We start from the raw sequence: 20,640 nt of genomic DNA on the forward strand, positions 1-20,640 counted from the left end.
GCGGATAGGTTCCCAAGTGATGGAACGGTCTGGTGATAATAGGGCCACCCAATTTTTGATTCAGAAGGTTGTCATTGATGTTCAACGTGGCAATGCTGCTTCTGTAATGGCAACAATACCATCATCCCAGGACTGGGCAGAGTTTGCCTCTCTGCCCACTGTTTAAGTGTTTATTTATATTATCACTGTCTTAGTATCTTTTAAAAAAAAAATTATGACTGGCCTGTCTGGCGCTAATCTCAACTGCATTATGAGGTCACTTTCGTGATCGTGTATTGAATATTATTTGTGTGAAGAATCATGCCGCGGTATGGTGATTACGAGGGTAATTAGCTAGCTATTTGTAGCTACTGAAGTGGTAGTTGTTCTGGTTTTTACGACAACACAGTTTGAGTAGTGTAGCGTGAGTCTGCGTGACTCTGATTTTGCTCGAAAAACTTCAGCAAATAGTTTGCTGTTTAACCAAGTCTAGCCAGTTTCTTCAGTTTGAGTGCACACTAGCTTGTAGCTAGTGGTAAATGGCCAACAAGTGCATAACTTTATCCCTCAACCAGGTGAACGCGATTGAACGATTGCGCATTGAAATTTCCTTGAAACTAGCTAGCTACATTACAAGGTACTGCAGTTACAGCTAATGTTAAGAACTGATCTGCTTCCCTAGTATGTTTACTAACAAGATATAGACCTTTGTGTTAAGGCAAGATTGGTGGTCTTGCTGACTTACAGAAATTCACAAAGTTACCCTATTTAGTTATGCATTGTCACTCACAATGGACCTTGTCTGTAATGACGTCAAAGCACAAAATGGCGGCTGATAGTGTGGACACTTTTGTACAGAGGGTGTTGGGAGAGATGGTGGTTCGCTATGTTAACTGCAGCAAGGGCAAAGTGAGGCATACAGACAAATGTGCGTGGTTTTGCGTCGATACCAAAAGTTAAGTCTGGTTTTGTCTGGTGGGACTATTTTGCATTGCCACATCATGCTAACTAGCCTCTTACCTTTATTATCCAATAGTTCCATGTCGTGAGATCCACAAAGTAAGCTCAGTTTTGTGATTACATATGAAGTGCTTACACTAAACATGACCATTTTGTCAATTATGATGTCATTGCGGTTAAGGTCAGGTTGGTGTATTTTGCAGATCACGGATTGACAGATTACGGATCCACGGATCATGTGATGAGCATATCCCACTACTCATTGGAGATGTTTATAAGTATTATGTCAGTGTTGTATTATACTTGATATTTATGACAAAACACTGTACACTTTATGTACACCCACTTCATTGCTAAAATGCCCATGCACTGTACGAATTTATTTAGCTACGTACGTGATCACTGTGACAATTGAAGGTAAAGCCTCAAGGCACCAGCATCACATTATTACAAGACTTTGTAGATTAAGACAATTAAGTCTACTACCTTTGATCTAAGTGAGAGTCTGATGTATTAAAGCCAACCCATGCCACTGATAGGTATTTAATCGGTAACAGAGACCTTTTGGTATTACAACTTTTCTGTCAAATCTACTTCGTGATTAAACACTGGCAGGTAGTTTACTGCTGTTACAGATTGAACACCTATCCTGCATAGGATTATAGCTGCAGTAGCATGGGCTGGCTTTAATACTTCACTGATTCTCACTTTGAGCAAAGGTAGTAGCTAGTCTAAATCTACAAAATCTTGTAATAATGTGATGTGGCTTTACCTTCGATCTCACAGTGATCACGTAGCTACATGAGCATATCTAAGTAAATCTGGAATGGTGCAAGGGAATTTTAGCGATGAAATGAGTATACCTAAAGTGTGCAGTGTTTTGTCATTATTATTAGAATAATCATATATCAAGTATATTGCAACACTGACACAATACTTACAGTATATTAGCGGGATATGCTCATCACATGATCTGTCAATCCATGATCTGTCAATTATAGCAACCCCAATTAAGCATACACAGACTACATATCCAGATTTAGTTGCAATCAGTTGTGTTGATCATAAGTTATGAATGTGCACGCAGAACATTCACAAAGTTTTACCTCCATTTATCTTATGCTTGAGCTCAACCACTTTGATTTAAAACTTTTAGAAGGTAATAAAGGCCATTATGCTTTCTGCACCTTTTATGAAAGGAAGTAGCAAAGTATGATTAGAAATTTTGTGCATGTCAGTGGGGTGCTTTTCATCAAGAAGTTTGCTACAAAATGGACATTATTGTGCTTAATCATGAATACACTGTAAATTTCATAAACCAACCTGCAGAGCTAGTTCACAATGCTTTTGTTTCAGCATAACACCATTGTAGTGTGAGTTAATGGGTGTCAAGAGGTTGGAATGCCATTAGAGTGTTCCTTACCAAATATCTACCATTGAATTCACCATAGTTCAAGAAAATGATTTTCAAACTCAAAACGATGCGCTTAAATTTCCTCTGACTTCCTTATATTTCTTTTGTTATACCTCATTTAAATCACCATTCACTGCTCTTTCCAAATCTAGTTCAGGATCTGAGGTACGTATATACAGTATTACATGTCATGGGTTATTACACCATTTATTACATGACCCCGATATACCCAATACAAAACTTATGGAGGAATTTGCTACTCTGAATTGGTTTAAGCCATTTTGGTGCACATATGAAACACAACAGATCAGAGTAACAGAATGGAGTGATTTTTTTAAATTGACAATTCTATGCAGTGACGGTGAATAGTATTGCACCACATGCAACCATACATAGTAATGCTTATAATGATTGCCAATGTAGGAAGTCATTATCTGACTAGTTTTAGTATAGTTCTGTGTGGTCACGTTGTGTTGACATTTTACGTACTATGTACTTATTTAAAGCACTCCCACTCTGTGTTGATGCAGCTTTGTGATGTTTCTACATTGAAACCTGTCACTAAACTATTGTTGTTACTGGATGTTTGCAGCAATTTTGACTGCCTCACAGCAAAAACCCACCTAGTTGCACAACTTTCAAATTTCTTTTTATTTTTTAGCATTCTTTGTGCTTGATATGATTGATAATTTTAAACACAACCTATATCTAAGGTATGAATTAGTGCATAAACGAATGTTGATTTTAAGCTTTGAAGGTTTGACTGCAACATTCGAAGCTTTGATTAATATAGTATGTAGCTATAGCTACAGTTAGCTACATATTATGCAATTGGCATCATTTTGAGTGTATTGCAGCTTTGTTCATTAAACAGTTGTCGTAGATTTCACTCCTTTTGGCAAGTGGAATTTCTAGAGAAGATTGTTATTGTAACAGTTCATCCAGTTATGTTACAACATGTACATCAAGGGGAGTGTTCATTCCAAACTGGGAAAAATTCTTTTGTCGTAAGTAAACCTTAATAACAGTAGGAATATGAACATTTAGAATTAAGTTTTAATCAGGTTCTTGTAACTTCCTTGTGACTGGTTGTACAGGTGGTATAGCAGTTAGGCTTTCCTGTTTAGCAAGATATAACAGCTGGAGAAAGCACAAAACAAGATATGGCTGCTGCTAAAGACCTTACAACTACAACAGTAGTTCACAACTCATGAATGTTCTTCCTTTACAACTTGTACCAACCACTCTTCATGATTAGCAGTGGGCATGCGCATTGTGGCATGAGCTAATTGAATTGTCAGACAACCAATGGCTTACCTTCCATGTAGTGTCTCAAGCGTAGGGCAAAAATTGTTCATGGCGTAATGAGGAATTGGATTCTTGCAGTCTTCTGCTGTAATATCAATCGCTAGGTTGCTCATGTACATAATCTGAACTTTGCTGAAGTTATTCGAATAATGCACTCTTTGAACCACTGAACAATACAGTACATTCGTTTATGCACTAGTATGAATCAAGGAAAACGTTTGGTGCTTTTGTCAAAAATTAACAGTGTTTTTGCTTAGTTGCTCAATATACCTTGTAGTCTGCAGACATGGGGCCAAGTACATGAGTACTTATACTTAAGTACACTTAAGTACAAATTTGAAAGTACTTGTACTTTACTTAAATACTTCCCTAATTTCCCCAGTGTACTTGTACTTATACTCAAGTACTCCACTAAGTACTTGTATGTACTTGAGTACTTAAAGTACTTTTAAGTACTTGTAAGTACTGCAAACATTGTATGTAGTTTGTACACAGTGGGTGTACAATAAGAATAACAAAATTGTATGAAGGTGCAATTTACAACTACTTGCGATTCTTCTACTGCCTTCCCCAACCATACTATGTATCATGTTGCCACGATTAATGATGTCATAGCTTTCTAGCAAACAAAAACAATGCTGCTGTTCAAGGCAGTGCATTTTAAGAGTATAAGAGAGAGAATGGTTGACAAAAACCTGAAAGTATCAACCCCTCTAGGCACACTTACATACTACAATACACTGTATATTTTACTATAGCAAAATGTACTTGTACTTTACTTAAGTACTATCTTGAGTGCTGCAGGAGTACTTGTACTTGTACTTGGAAAATTCAAAAGTACTTGTACTTTACTTAAGTACTTTTAAATGTACTTGGCCCCATGTCTGGTAGTCTGGTACACAGGCTTCCATGTAGCCTTCCAAGTAGGATGACGATTAATAAATAACTGATTGAATAATCATGCATTTAAATTGCTACAAAGTTATCTTGAGCTTTTCTCACCAGCATCTTGATAAAAAAAAACACTAGATTAGTTTAATAAAATAATTAATACTCATTACTAGATTGTGCTTATTGATTGATGACATATTAACGTAAATGTAGTTACTTCTGTTGAAGGTTCAAAGCTTTCATTGTATTGAACTTCAAAGCATTGCTCACATCTCCTCTTTAATATTATTCTTTGTGCACCATACTAAAACTTGATGATGACTATCCCAATAGAGACCTGGAAGAAGTCTATGAATGCCTGATTGTAGGAAGGTTTTTGCTATTGAATTCTTCACCTTTGCAATTGACTTTGCCCTGTTTGCAAGTTTGCAATAGAATTCATTATCTCAATAATTGAATTTGATGCGCTTGCAAAATTAAAGCACCATTGCATTAGAATTTAATATTTTTGCTGGAAATTCTGTCACAACTAATCAGTAAACCACAGCTGAGTCGATTATTGGCTAACAAGAACTTGTATAGTTCTTAATTTTTAAACCAAGCATGCACCCAGTTGGTTTCCTGAAGTCATTTTCCAAAAAAACACGTATGTGTTTGTATGTATGTTTTTTTTTTTGTTGTATCTTCTGCACCCATGTGAGCAAAATGGTTTATTAAAGTTGTGCAGAGTCTGTATTAACCCTCCAAGTAGGTAAGCTTTAGCAGTTCATTTTGTGCTGGCTTAAATTATGGATGAAGTGACTTTCTGAAGGCATTATATGTGGATGCCTTTCACGATTGGCTATATGGCCATAAAACAACCGAAAATGGCATATGACGTAGACTTTAATTTGTTAAAGAAACTTCATGTAAAATCTTGAAGGATTATTTAACATGGCTTAAGGATAATAAAACCACTGCTAACAAACTCAACAAAATGTGATGGTAATGTAGTTAACAATATTCAATATGTTGTGTTCTTGGAATGACCAAGTGTGTTATGTGTTATTTCTTACAAAGATTATCATGCATATGAGAAATGTGTGAAGTTAACTTTTTTCCTATACTGAATTTTGTACTTGAAAATTTGAACAGAGCATTTTATTGGGTTAGTGGATAGTCTAACTGTCTAGCAACATTAATTTAATTTTACAAAGGGAATTTTAAAAAAACCTCGAGTTACATTTCCTTGACATAACGTTTCTGAGGAAGTTGGGTTGGTTGTCTGCTCTAAACAAACTTGTGTGTAAGAGCAATACATATGAATCTTTATTAAGCTTGCTATAGACAACTTTTGCACTGAAAACAACTACTATAAACTATTACTCTTGAGCAAGAAGGTGCTTAGTGATTAGTTGTGACAAAAATTTTGTGCAAACGTGACGTTCTACTACATATGTAGGTGATAAATTCTATCGCAAATGCAACAAACTCAATAGCAGAGGTGACTAATACTTATTTGGTGCAAGGCGAATGAAAATAAAGGTATCCAACTCTATGAGGGAGTTAAATTGTGAATTCCATTGTTGCTGTTGTTAAACAAACCTACATAATATGTAATCCCACTAATGTGTCACATCTTTGTCAGCAGCCATACATATGGTGTGAATATCACAAGTAGAAGAAAACAGTAAATTTGTGTGTTATATTGAAGCCTAGTTATCAGCATTATTAATTTTTTTGCTCTCAGAGAACCTAGCCTATAAGAATTATGATGAGTACTTAAATTTCCCCCTATATTTCCTGAGAAATGTTTGATTGTTATTGTTAAGGAAATATGAAGGAAACCAATCATATTTCGAAACTACAGTTAGACCATCTATCCTAACCAAATATGGTTAACTCCTTAGTGGCAGTTTTCATATACACCTGAATACCTTGTATTGGCGAGAGTTGCTGTTTCAATCTGATGGAAACATACCAAACACCATTCTTTTTGAGTTACCAACACATCCACTCATGTTAATGGTAGCTTGTACCTTACTGCAGGCTGTTTGACATGTTGTTTCTCATTGTATTTGCTGGGAATATATACAAGGATAATATTGCATATTCTCATGCATCATATTCTGTGATCAGCTGTAAATTGGTATGTGTATAACTGAGCTACTTGCATCATCTAGTAATGCACACACACACACACACACACATGCACACGCACACTCACACACACACACACACACACACACACACATACACACACACACACACACAAACACACACGCACACACACACACACCCACACACACACACCCACACACACACACACACACACACACACACACACACACACACACACACACACACACACACACACACACACAAACACACACACACACCACACACACACCACACACACACACACACACACACACACACACACACACACACACACACACACACACACACACACCACACACACACACACACACACACACACACACACACACACCACACACACCACACACACCACACACACCACACACACCACACTCACACACACCACACACACCCCACACACCACACACACCACACACACACACACACCACACACACTGTATCATTAGAATCAATTGGATTAAAAATCATACACGCACGCCATATACACACATGAGCACACATCAGTATATACACGTGACCTATTACATAATCACTATGCACTACTACTACATCTCCCTTATGGGGAAGGTCAGTGGGAATCTTCCAGAAGCCTAGAGGGAGGCTTTGAAACTCTACCACTTCTAGTAACTGTTGTATCAGACTGAGATCTGTTAGAGTCTCCACTGGAGGATTGTTCTATTTCGGCCGAAGTGTCACTGACTGGAGTTTCAGGTAAAGGATTCAAGTGTCTACAATTTCGTCTCAACGTTCCTGAGTCTGTCACAACTTGATAAGATCGTGGTGTAGATGATCGTACAACGGTTCCTTCTGTTTGTTGATCAGTAATCCACACACGGTCTCCTGGGAACAAGGGACATAACTCTCTGGCTCTGTAGTGATCATTATAATTTGACCTTAGTCGGTCCTGTCTCTTCTTCTCTTTTCCCTTTAGAGCAGAGTAGTCAGGAATAACTGGTTTCAATTGTGAGGGAGCAATGGGAACTGATGAACGTAATTGTCTGTTCATAAGGAATTCTGCTGGGCTGTAACCGCATTCGATTGGAGTGCTTCTATACACAAGTAGTGCTGCATAGGGGTCTTCAGACTTACTGAGAAGATTCTTAATAGTGCGGACAGCTCACTCAGCTTCTCCATTGCTCTGAGGAAATCTCGGGCTACTTGTGGTATGGACAAACTGATACCTCTTTGAAAAATTGGAAAATTCTGTAGATGAATATTGAGGCCCGTTGTCTGAAAACAATTGCTGTGGGATACCATGTCTGGCATATATCGACTTGAGATGACAAATCACTTCTTCAGAAGTCTCATTTCTTAGCTTGCTGATTTCAATAAACTTGGAGAAATAGTCTACCACTAACAAGTACGTATCTCCTTTCCATTTAAACAAATCAGAAGCAACTTTTTGCCATGGTAGCGTTGGATGAGTAGATGGTATTAATGGTTCGGCAGATTGGTTTTGGAACTTACAGCAAATAGTGAACAAGGTTCTCTAGTTGAGTACTGAGACCTGGCCACCATACAGACACTTTGGCTTCCTCACGACACTTTGAGATACCTTGGTGGCCTGCGTGTAACGTCTCTAGGATATCTGATCTAAGTTGTGCGGGTATGATGATTCTACTGCCTCTCATTACCAAGTCATCCTGAAACGAAATTTCACCAGCAACAGAATAATAAGGTTTTACTATACCTGGTACATGTCTTTTATCTGGCCATCCATCTTTGCAGTATTTTACAAGCTGTTGACAAACTTCATCTTTGAGTTAGAATTGTTTGATTTGATGAATACGTTGATCTGATGCTGGTAAATTCTCACACACTAAATTCACGTAAGTTGTAACTTCTTGATTGAACTGTTCATCAGTGAATGAAGAAGCCCTAACTGGTACTCGAGATAAAGTATCGTTGAAAGGTCTTTACCAGGTACATGAGAGATAGTAAATTGAAATCGCATCAGTCGCATCTTGAATCTCTGAACACGGATTGGTAAATCATCAAGATGTTTGAAACTCAACAGTGGAATGAGGGGTTTGTGGTCAGTTTGAACATGGAAGGTTTTGCCAAGTAAATAGTCGCTGAATCGTTCACAGGACCAAGTAATAGCCAGTGCTTCCTTCTCAATCTGTGCGTACTTTTGTTCAGTAGGTGTAAGTGCTCTCAATGCGTACGCAACTGGCTGCCATGTTCCAGAAGGTTGTTTCTGAAGTAGGACTCCTCCTAATCCGAATGCTGAAGCATCAGCGGATACAATGGTATCACGGTCTGGACTATACAGTGCTAGTACTGGACTGGAACTCAGCAATTTTTTCACTGCAGTAAATGCTTGCTCTTGAGATGTATCCCATACTCAAGAATTCTTTGAGCTGAGCAGATCGCGTAGAGGTTTGGTGACTTCTGCTAAATTGGGAGTAAATTTACCTAGTTGGTTTGCCATGCCCAGGAATCGTCGTACTTCTGAAGGAGAGGTGGGACTTTTCATCAATTGGACTGCTTCCACCTTCTGTGGGTCAGGGTGTATCCCAGCACTATCGACAAGCTGACCCAAAAATCTGACACTGTGTGTAGAAAAACTGCATTTCTCCTTATTGAGTGTAACTTTGGCTTGCTTTAGACGTTCTAATACAGCAGTCAATCTTTTATCATGTTCATCTTGGTCTTGGCCGTAGACAAGAATGTCGTCCATCATACATACCACACCACTCAGATCGTGCAATAACTCATTGATTCTCTTTTGGAAGTATTCGGGAGCAGAAGTAATTTCAAATGGAAGTCGGTTAAAGCGGAATCTTCCAAATGGAGTAATAAATGTGGTAAGTAAAGCTGATTCTTTCTGTAATGCTATCTGCCAAAACCCCGAATTTTCGTCAAGTTTGGAGAATACTTTTGCTTCACCTAACTGAGCTAGGATGTGTTCCACAGATGGTATGGGATGTCGTTCCCTTAGGACACTTTCATTTAACTTGGTGAGATCAACACAAATACGTATTCTGCCATCTGGTTTTGGTACTATGACCATAGCTGTGCACCATTCGGTCGGTATGTCAACTTTTGATATGACCCCAGATTTCTCCATTCTCTCTAGCTCACTTTTGACTTTTGGCAGAAGAGGAAGGGCAACTCTTCTAGGCGTTGTAATAGTGAATGGTCTAGCATTGTCACTCAGGCGGATTGTATACTTGCCTGGTAAGGAGCCTAAGCCTTCAAAGAGTTCAGGAAATTTGGCTGGGATGTCTAATGTTATGTTATTGACTCTGGACACTAGTTCAAGTGCCTCAATTGCTGGAATCCCAATTAGTGCTTTGTGCAAGTCATGGATTACAAACACTTCTTGTTCCACTACTATGTTGTTATATTGTATATCACCAGTAAACTGACCACATACCTCAAGGTTCTTCTGGCATGGTCCACTCAGGGATCGACTACAGGGCTGCAACTCTACTCCATTTAATTTCTTGAAAATTGATTCAGGGATAACGGTTACATCAGCTCCCGTGTCTATTTTGAAGTTAACATCATGGTTATTGAGAGATACTGTGACAGACCATGTAGGTTTGTTGGCATTATTAGTTTCGACTGCTCCAAGGAAGTCATCAACACTGTCTTCTGTAGGACTAGTTGACTCAATCGTGTTAACTCCTTTGGAATGACCCATTGATTGGTAGTGACCTTTCTTAGAACATTTCCGACAGACAGCTTCTCGTGCCGGACATTGTTGTCGACTGTGCAGCGGTGATTTTCCACATCTGGTACAAGTGTCCTTATGCACTGTTTGTGGCTGCTTAGGATTAACAATTGGTGGGGGTTGAGGATGTCTGATGTGCTCTTCCTTACTTGTGATTTCTTTTTGTACACTACTCTGTCTACGTTCGGAGACTGATCTGGACCTCATATCACTGACTGTTGACGCTTCACTCTGACAGGCGGCAGTTACTGCTCGCTTCAAGGTAAGCTCTGGGTCAAGTTGAAGTTTCATGGATACTTGCATGTCACGCAAGCCCACTACTGAGTGGTCTCGAATCATTTCCTCTCGAAGTGATCCATAAGAACAGTTTTCAGCAAGTGTGTGTAAGGTTGTCACAAACTGGTCGACTGTCTCACCATCTTGTTGGCGGCGGCTATTGAATTTGGCACGCTCGTATATCACGTTTCTCTCCCTTGCAAAATGTTCGTCAAACTTTGTCTTTACTGGTTCGTATTTCTTTTTGTTGTCTTCACTCAGATCCATCGAACTCAATATGTCGTCTACGGCATCGCCCATCGAATAAATAAGAGTGTTAACTTGCTTTGCCTAGTCTTTCAAGTGCAGTCCTGAAGCTTGACGGAAGCGTTCGAACTTACGAATCCATCGAGGCCACTCTTCAGGACAGTTAAAGTTGAAATTCTCTGGTGCGACAATCTGAAATGATGCCATGTCAAGTTCATCAGTGTTTAATCTTTCTACAGTTCACGATGATAAAAATATCACTTAGTTCTTTTAGTTTCTTGAAGAAATCCCACTCGTTTCACCATGTATCATTAGAATCAATTGGATTAAAAATCATACACGCACGCCATATACACACATGAGCACACATCAGTATATACACGTGACCTATTACATAATCACTATGCACTACTACTACACACACCACATGTACCACACGCACCACACACACACACACTACACACACACACACACACACACACACACACACACACACACACACACACACACACACACACACACACACACACACACAATAGACTGAGATTGCATGACATGACAGTTTCTTCTAATTCTTTTAATTTTAGTACAGACAAGTATAAGGAAAACTTAGGAATTTTAAATTTGATTAGGGATCATAGAAATATAAAGTAGAGAAACAAGGGAGGTTGCCTACACCTGCAGATGTACTAATGGACATTTAAAAACTCTAATTCTATATACAGTGTATCAAGACTCATGGCAGTACGGTGCGCGGCCAAGAAACTACAAAGCGCACACCCAATTAAAAGACGCGCGGCCACTACAGTGAGTTATTTACGCGTAGGGTCGGTTTTGCAATATTAGTTCTGGATTATGCAACATCTCTCAATAGATTTGTATTGCATTACGTGATAAAATATTTAGGAGCCATCGTAGTTTTCTTGTGAACTCGCTAAAATAAAAAATAAGCATATCTACACATATTTCACTTCCTTAGGGATGGCATTTTAAGCAGAATAAATCTTTTAGATTCCATTTAGTGCCACACCCCATGCAAGCATTTATAATCGCCAGATATCTTATGAAGGTGTGAAGAGCGTTGCCTTACAAACAAGGTGTGAAGAATGAAGTCACTAGGGAAGGAGTTTTAAGCATAATCTTCAATTTCTCTTTAATAGATTAACCACAAAGGTAAGGTGAATACAAAAGGCGTAACAAACCTATAGGGCTTACCACCTACAACCTCTATGTAGTGTGCACCATGGAGCTTGTGTTGTGTCTTTCATTAATCATTATGCAATGTGGTTTGCCGGTGGCTGTGTAAGACCTTCTGTGGTGGCTTTCAAGTTTTATAATGGATTGCTGGAGTGTGGTTCGTGGTTTACCAGTGACTGTGTATATGATCATGTTGAGGTGTTCCATACAACTTGCACAATATTCAAATTTCGTGGATAAGATGGCTGCGAAATCCATAAAAATTTCTTTCCTTATGGTATAAACATACAACAATGCTATTACAACACATAACACGACTTTAATCAACATCAAGACATTACTAAAAATAGTTTAACACCAGTGATGATTTCTTGGCTGCATGACGACACAAGATTATGTGAGACCTGTAACAAGCAGGCACTGAACTTTACCTTAAATTAAACACACATATAACTTACCTGGAACATCGGTCACAATACCAAACACACTTGCTTGGATATCTGACGACACAGTCAGCCTACAAAAAAGTCAACAATTGAGCATTAAATATGATATGCCTAAGATCTGGATACTGGAAAATGTCATTATAATGCACCTATCAATTTCAAGTCCCACCCCCCACCCCGGGGGTCCCCATACGCCTACTGGGGATTTGACATCTACTTACCTCATCTCTGGGGCTTTTGACGGCGGTAGTTTGCTGAACCCTCTATCAAGGTGGGGACATAGTGGGGTTTTGACAAGCTTCTTAGCCCCAGTACTGGGGAATTTGACACTAGACTTTGTCAAATACCCTGTATTCCCCCACCCTACCTGGGGGTGGGGGGTGGGGCATGACATTGATAGGTGCATAAGCACAACATGTAAACTGACAGGGGTATTAGTTTGGTGCCATCATAACAGTACCCCTGATCCAGAAATAATAAACAACTGTATTCCTTAGTACATAACATAGACTGACCTGGAAATTCACTACACCCTTGATGTCACTATACAGTCGATCCATGTACAGTTGACAATTGGGAACTATAAAAAGAACACACAAGATAATACAATTCCTCTGTATGTAAACTGACCTGAAATTCACGACTTCCTACCTGGTCCCACTGCCAAAGTTATGTACGTACGTACCATGACCACATCCAACTGCTGCTGCATACTATGACCAGATTACCTGTAAAAACCGAAAGGCAGGCATTAAATACAACATACCCAAACTCATGTCACATTATACACAAATGACACATTTGAGGATTTACAAGTTGGCCTGGCAGTGACCTTACTACACAGTGTCCTGGTTTTCACTGTACATAAAGTCTTCCACCTACAGTTGCAGGACTTCTAAATTGGCACTAGAGTGACTGAAAGTTATTTGGTCTGTATGAGTACATGCACCTTGTCGACAATCCATCCATGACATAATTCCAAGCTGGATAATACTGGTATTTGCTGTGCTACTCAAACTGGTACCATCAGAAGTTTTCAGCTTGGTCTCAGTGAATTTGCACTAGTCAGTGCAGACGTCTAACAGTCTAAAAAACCAATCGCAGACACGCGGTTAATCAGTGTGAGGCGATGTGACACTTTACATAGTAGCCTCATCTTTCTTCACTCCTTCTTTCGTTACTTATCGTCCACTCCTTGTTTTGTTACTGAAAGCTGAGTACATCAGTATTCTTGACTCTTTAATATCCATTCGACTTCTTCAAGCAGTGTACGTATTTTAGGTTTCAAATTATTAATAAACAATGCTTCACCACTCCATTGAAATCCAGTTACAATATGACAAATGTTTATCATTCGTACTTCCCTCTCAAGACATGGACTGCCATCAATAATTAATATAAACCGTGTCTCACATGTGTTCACTTGAGGTGTTACAGGGACTTTCCAAGAGATTTCCCCTAAATAGATCACGTGATCATTGTCAGTCAGGTTGAACTTGTTCTTAGCCATAGCTCTACAATGCGGTACGTGGACTTTATATATTTTAGTATAAGCTGTCAAGAATTGTTTGTGCACTTTTTTGTGTGTGTGTTTGTGTGCTACTGAAGAAATGTTTAATTATTTATTTGTACTTCTCTCTCAAGACATGGACTGCCATTGATAATAATATAAATCGCGTATCAAGTGTGTTCACTTTTTACTTGAGGTGTTATTGTGCAGGCACTTTCCAAGAGATTTCCCCTAAATAGGTTATGTGATAATATTGTCAGTCAGGTGGAACTTTTTTCCATTAATGCACCTTGGAGCTTGTGTTGTGGCTTTCATTCATCAATATGCACATACCATGGTGCAACAAAATTTGTAATGAATTGCTTGAATGTGGTTTGTGGTTTGCTGGTGACTGTGTATATGAGTTGTGGTTGTTCCACACAGCTCGCACAATATTCGAATTTCATGGATGTCTGCATGATGACACAAGATTAAGTGAGACCTGTAAAAGAACAAGCAGGCACAGAACTTAAATTAAACACACATGCAACTACAGTGGGACCTCAGTTATCCGAACGCCTTGGGACCAGAGGTGGTCCATAAGTCTGAAAAGTCCATGTCTCTGAAAGTGGTATAAATAACATTAAAATAGCACAATCAAAATTTTTAAAAATATCAGTATTTTCAACTACCCTAATAGAACAGTCACTACTCTAACAGAGCAGTCATTTCCGTAATTCGGTTAACTGAGAATCCGGATAAGTGGGGTCCGGATAACTGAGGTTCCACTGTAACCTGGAACATTGGTCACAACACCAAAGACACTTACTTGGATATCTGACGACACAATCTAGCAGGCACTGAATTAAAAAGAAAATGCACAAAAAAATCAATATTCCAGGCTAGTAGATCCTCATGGCTGAACTATGGAGTGACAGGTGTAATAAATGGGCACTAAACAGAATGTACAACACAAGTACAATTTTCACTACAATAAAAAGTGTATTTGTGTGTATGTGATATGCTCTAAATGTGTTGTACATAGCGTGCACTCCTGTGGTGTATGTGAAGTGTAGGAGATGATAGTTCACATTTGCCTCATTAAATAACAAATGTGAACTATCATCTCCTACACATTATATACCCTACCTAAGTACATTTTATGCATATCACATTTGTGACTGGATTTTGGAAAAACGATCCAAATCGCACATTAGAGGTTCCGAGATAAACGGTTTTAAAGAATTGAAGCCAGCATAACTCTCCAAGGATAGCAAGCACGCGTATGAAATTTACACAAAAGATGCATCAATCTGTTACCTTTCAAGCCACTTCCAGCACTTGTAGCTGCTTGTAGAGTTTCCCGCCAAATAAGATAGAAAATCTGAGCAGTTGGACGAGCGAAGTAGTATCACGAGTGCTCACAAAGGGGTGGAGGCTGGGGGGTGGAGGCTGGGGGGTGGCGGGGAGGGCAAAAGTTAGACCTCAAAATGGAGGCAGACCACGATTGGAGTCCAGACACGAGATTACAGGGCTGTGCTGGCTCCTTAGTGGCTGATATGTAGCAAAATCAACAGAGAACACGTCTGGCCAACATTATAAGGCTGTCCACCAGTAAACCACTGACTCTTGCCAAGCCAGGTCCTTCACAAGGCCTGAAACTGCCATTTGAGCACTCCACACCACCCAGAAAAGACGTGTGTAAAAACCAGCCTCGTGTAGTTTGAGTAGTGCTGAGGGTCAAAACTTGTAGTACGATAGTGTAGCTATCCACTGGTGGTGTTAGTTTGATTTTGCCTGATGTGCGATTTGGATCGGTTCTGTAAAATCTGGTCACATTTAGAGCTCATCACATATGCACAAATATGCATTTTATTGTAGTGTTTCTTTTCTGAAAGCACTTTTTAATACCTAGTAAGGACACTACCAGCTCACCTACAAAAGCATTTCAAGAAATGTGATATTAACTTGTTTACATCAAGTACAACCAATATGTGGTGTATGTGTGTGAACACGCATGTATATAGTGTTTGTACATTTTGTGTGTGTTTTGTGCTAGTATATGATGTAAGCATGTGTTTGTATGTAGTGAAATAAAAATAATAGTATGTAGTGATGTTTGTGATCTCTTTCATAACCCTCAGCAAAGCATCTTGCTCTACGAGTGTCAAACCAGGTTGATAAGTTGTCCTCAGGGCACTACGGCCACTATGACAGTGGCCATAGCAGGTTTTATTCATTGATAAGTACAGAATGATTTATATACTCTAATAGAACAGTAAAGCAATAAAATACTCTAATGGAAAAGTCAATGACCAATATAGCTGAATATTTACACCTCTGTCTGAAAACACAACCAGATTCCAGATGTAATCTCAGAGTTGTTATTTCAAGATGGTGGCATTCCCCAAGATTACCTAGAAAAGCATTGTTTGCAAATAAGTGCTTTACACACATCTTTCCTGACTGTAGCCATTACTTGGCCTGACCAGTAAATTGCAGTAATTTCCACCAGCCCTTGTCCTAATAAAAATTAAAAATTAACAGCTACTATAGGATTGTATGTTATATACTCACCACTTATATCAGCAGATTTGTGTTTGGTCGCATACAAGGCAGAATTCATCATGCACCCTACAGTGAGTCTGTAAATTATATCTAATACAAACCAGCCAAGCTGTAAATAAAATAGTGCGGCCCTCAAAAAGGCTAAGGTGAAAAAAGATGTGAAATCCAAGGTGGCGGCTAAGAAATGGCTGTGATGGTAGGTTAATGGTAAAACTTTTAACAGCGACAATTCAGGTGAATTTTTGTGCCGCTTGGTCTTGGCACAAAATTCACCTGAATTGTCGTTATTAAAATTTTTACCATTAACCTACCATCACAGCCATTTCTTGGCCGCCACCTTGGATTTCACATCTTTTTCACCATAACTTTTTTGAGGGCCGCACTCATTATTTTACAGCTTGGCTGTTTTGGATCAGATTTCATTTCTATTTGTATTTTATACCCTAAACATAGGCCGGCTTTGGGACTTTTTAAACCTATCTTTTTTTCTTTACCACAGAAAGAAGAAAAGATGAAGCAGATGTACATTAAATATTTCTGATTTTATCAGTAAATGTACAAATTATATATATATATATATATGTGACTGAATTTGACAAAACAAGGCTTCGACGCACAAAGCTTTGTTAGGAGATATGGCGATTTTAAGGAATCATTGTGTAATAATGCCCCAGTGCCTAGAGCTGTGCAAACAAAATTTGCACCAATTGTTCATCTGTTCACTAGCTATCATTGAGTGGGTGTATACATTTCTGATACCCAACATTTGCCCTGTTTTGAGCAGCTTTTTTCGAGCGGGTAATAATATCACAGGTGGTAGTAATAGGGTGGGAGGGTGGGGGTGGACGGTGGTCTTAGTATACGGGTATAAAATGAAGTAAGAAGACGATTGGAATCCAGAGGCCAAGTTTGGGCTCTCCATGCCCCTCCATGGCCCTCAAATTACTCCAAATTGACTGAGAACACTATTGGCGAGCTATCTGTGAAGTCCCAGCTCACTACACACCATTATCACAAAGCCATGGTCATTTAATGGTGCCAATCTCACACTCGTGGCTTTGACAGGGTCGGAAGAAAGCTGCTACAGAAACCAGACTTGCCAGTGCTGAAGGAAGTACAGTGTGAAATATGATAGTGTATTAGACCAGCAATCCATTTCTGGTAAAATCGTAAGTTTGATTTTGTGTGTGTGGAAGCCTTGTTATGTGAAATCCGGTCACACACATATATATAATACATATACTTATTACAGAACTCTCCATGGTGGTTTCTTTGTAACTGAACACTCTATAAGGTGACTTCTTCTAGCTGTTCTCTCTACAGGGTGAATTGTTTGTAGCTGAACGATCTACAAGGTAACTTCTTCTAGCTGATCTCTCTACAGGGTGATTTGTTTGTAGCTGAACTATCTACAAGGTACCTTCTTTTAACTGATCTCTCTACAGGGTGATTTGTTTGCAGCTGAACTCTCTACATGTTGGTTTCTTTGTAGCTGAACTCTCTACAAGGCAATTTCTTCTAGCTGATCTCTCTATAGGGAGATTTGTTTGTAGCTGAACTCTCTACAGGTGATTTGTTTGCAGCTGAACTCTCTACATGATGGCTTCTTTGTAGCTGAACTCTCTGCAAGGTAACTTCTTCTAGCTGAACTCTCTACATGGTGGTTTCTTTGTAGCTGAACTCTCTACAAGGTGATTTCTTCTATCTGATCTTTCTATAGGGTGATTTGTTTGTAGCTGAATTCTCCACAAGGAAACTTCTTCTAGCTGATCTCTCTACAGGGAGATTCGTTTGTAGCTGAACTCTCTACAGGCTATTTATTTGCAGCTGTACTCTCTACATGATGGTTTATTTTTAGCTGAACTCTCTACAAGGTAACTTCTTCTAGCTGATCTCTCTCAACAGGGAAATTTGTTTGTAGCTGATCTCTCTACATTATGGTTTCTTTGTAGCTGAACTCTCTGCAAGGTAACTTCTTCTCTACAGGGCGATTTGTTTGTAGCTGAACTCTCTACATGGTGGTTTCTTTGTAGCTGAACTCTACAAGGTGATTTCTTCTAGCTGAACTATCTCTTTCCATAGTTGCATGAACTCCTTACAAGGTAACTTCTTCTAGCTGATCTCTCTACAGGGTGAATTGTTTGTAGCTGATCTCTCTACGGGGTGACTTGTTTGTAGCTGATCTCTATGCAGGTTACTTGTTTCTAGCTGATCTCTTGAATTCTCTTCAGGGTGACTGCTCTATTAGAGTATCTCGATCTCGCACTTGCTGCACCAAGTTGGATTTCATGTTATAACTCCGTGGCTTTAAGTCTGATTCTTCTACACCATGGAAGAGCCTTTCTAAGATGATTACTCCATCTGTACAGCAATTTTCAAAGCATTAACCCAAGCGGTTTATCTGGTAGGCGTGGCAAGCAGTTGTTTTTTTTATTAGCTAATCTCGATTGCATAATTGTTACACACTGTTGGTTTTTTTGTTGTATATTACTGGTTTTTAGCTCGAGTTCTTTCAAACCACAAAAGGTTTGATGTTCAATAGTTAACCTATACACCCACCGATTTTCAGCTTCTTTCCATATGCGGTTTACCCTGTAGGCATGACAACATATTGGTGTTATTTCTCGTGAATAATCGCTCATAACTCTTTGCCTGTGTATCGTATTCCTGCCAAAGTTGGTACCGAGATGCGGTTTTACATCCCCCTTCTGTGTGCCAAATTTCAGGGGAGTCGGATATGGCGTTTGCATTTTATAGCAGTTTTTGTAAGTGTGCAAAAAGAGGAAGAAAAATAAGAAGAAAAATAACTAAGAAACTAAGCCAATTTTTGAAGTCGCATATCTCAGGAACGCTTGAAGCGATTTCGCTCAAATTTGGAATGTGGAGTGCTGAAGTTGGAGAGCGTGTGTCTTGATAACTACCATGTGTCTTGTGTCTACCATGTGTCTTGTGTCTACCTTGTGTCGTGTGTCTACCATGTAACTACCGTGTGTCTCGATCACTACCGTGTGTCTTGATAACTGACAAAAATTAGTGATACCCCCTGAATACACTTTTGCTGTAAAAAAAGACTTGCCCAAGAAACTGTAAGTATCTGTAACCCCATGTAAAAACAGCTCAGCTGTAGAAAACACTGCATGAAATTAACTGGTACTGAAATAGCTGATATCTGGAGCAGCCAAGTATCAATCTTGCTACAACTGACTATGATTACCAAAGATTTACCAAGCTCATGCAAGAATACATTGGCTGTAAAACAGGCAAATAAAAGTAACTGGCAACTAAAACAGCTGATATCTGAAGCGGCCAAGAATAAAAGTTAAGTTGATACAACTAACTGCAATTATTAACTTGCAACATTGAATCTTAATCATTCAACTGTGTTCTTTACATTTACCCTTGCTACATCCTAAATTAATACTTTGTAATTCTAATTGGCTGGTAATTTGGCCACCCTTTTCAATGGTCAGTGTAACCTATGACTGAATTAGGGATTAAATCTCCACTAGTATTTCTGCAAGTATAGGTGAACTCCCTTGTTTCCCTATTGTTTATTTCTATGATCCCTAATCAAACTTAAAATTCCTAAGTTTTCCTTATACTTGCTTGTTTCCTTTTTTGTAACATTATTATGACTGGTGAACCTTGCTTATCACATCAAAAGAAAAAATGGTGCCAGAGTTAATTCTTTCATCTAAATGCACACCCTTGATATCAATTACTGACTCGCTTTGCTTTCACCTATATAAGCCTGTTACACAACATTACAAAAGAAGAGCAGTTTGAGAAGCGTCTCTGCAATCGATTCAGTTGCTACAGAAAATGTGGGCAACAGCTAAGCATGATAATCAAATCGACAATGCGTTGTCAGCGAAAAGAACTGAAACACAAAGGAGGACAAAGGCAAGTCCATGATGCATGTATTGGATGTACTGTTGTTGGTAAAAAGGCACATCTCGGGATGAAGCAATGTCAAACAATGAAGAAATCAAGCCCGTAACCATATCCATTGTCGAATTATGCT

At 39.0% G+C, this 20,640-nt stretch overlaps 1 protein-coding gene across 1 annotated transcript in view; it reads left to right on the plus strand.

Annotated features, from left to right (window-relative positions):
* LOC136248022 (NACHT, LRR and PYD domains-containing protein 3-like) overlaps positions 1 to 20,640 on the plus strand; it is a 46,481-nt gene that overhangs the window by 305 nt on the left and 25,536 nt on the right. The gene's annotated exons all lie outside the window — the stretch shown is intronic.

Source organism: Dysidea avara, chromosome 2, assembly GCF_963678975.1.
Source record: "Dysidea avara chromosome 2, odDysAvar1.4, whole genome shotgun sequence".
NCBI lineage: Eukaryota > Metazoa > Porifera > Demospongiae > Dictyoceratida > Dysideidae > Dysidea > Dysidea avara.